The following is a 471-nucleotide window of genomic DNA, read 5'->3' on the forward strand; positions in this document are numbered from 1 at the left end:
TTGCAAAGAGGAAATTGGTGGGGGGAGAAGTGAGAGACACTTCGATTTAGGGGGTAAGAAAGAGCTTCTTACAGTTAGAAGGTCCCCAGGCAATGCCCGCTCGTCCTTCTTGTGAGGATAAAGTAAGAGTGAATAAGTTAGGGCGATAATTGGCAGAAATGACGGAATTTTGAATTGTGTATTAGAAAATACTGAGGATATTAATTTGGAAGTTTAGGACATAATTTAGACGTTTCTACTGAGGGGCTGGGGGTAAATTTTTACGACTTTAAGGGGTGGTAAATTTTGATTAATTTAAATCGGGAGGGCTGCATGAGAAGCATGCAATGGCAACTTGGAACTTAGGAACCATCTCGGCATTTGCTTGAAGACAGAGGAAAACCAAGGAAAACCTGTGTCGAGATGGCCGCTCGCAGGACCTTCCGGATGCGAACTAACTACTAGCCAGCGGTCCGGCAGACAAAAGAGGAA

The sequence above is a fragment of the Zootermopsis nevadensis genome, unplaced genomic scaffold, assembly GCF_977971745.1.
Source record: "Zootermopsis nevadensis isolate Lab colony 2312 unplaced genomic scaffold, Znev_1.0 Znev_ptg000019l, whole genome shotgun sequence".
NCBI lineage: Eukaryota > Metazoa > Arthropoda > Insecta > Blattodea > Termopsidae > Zootermopsis > Zootermopsis nevadensis.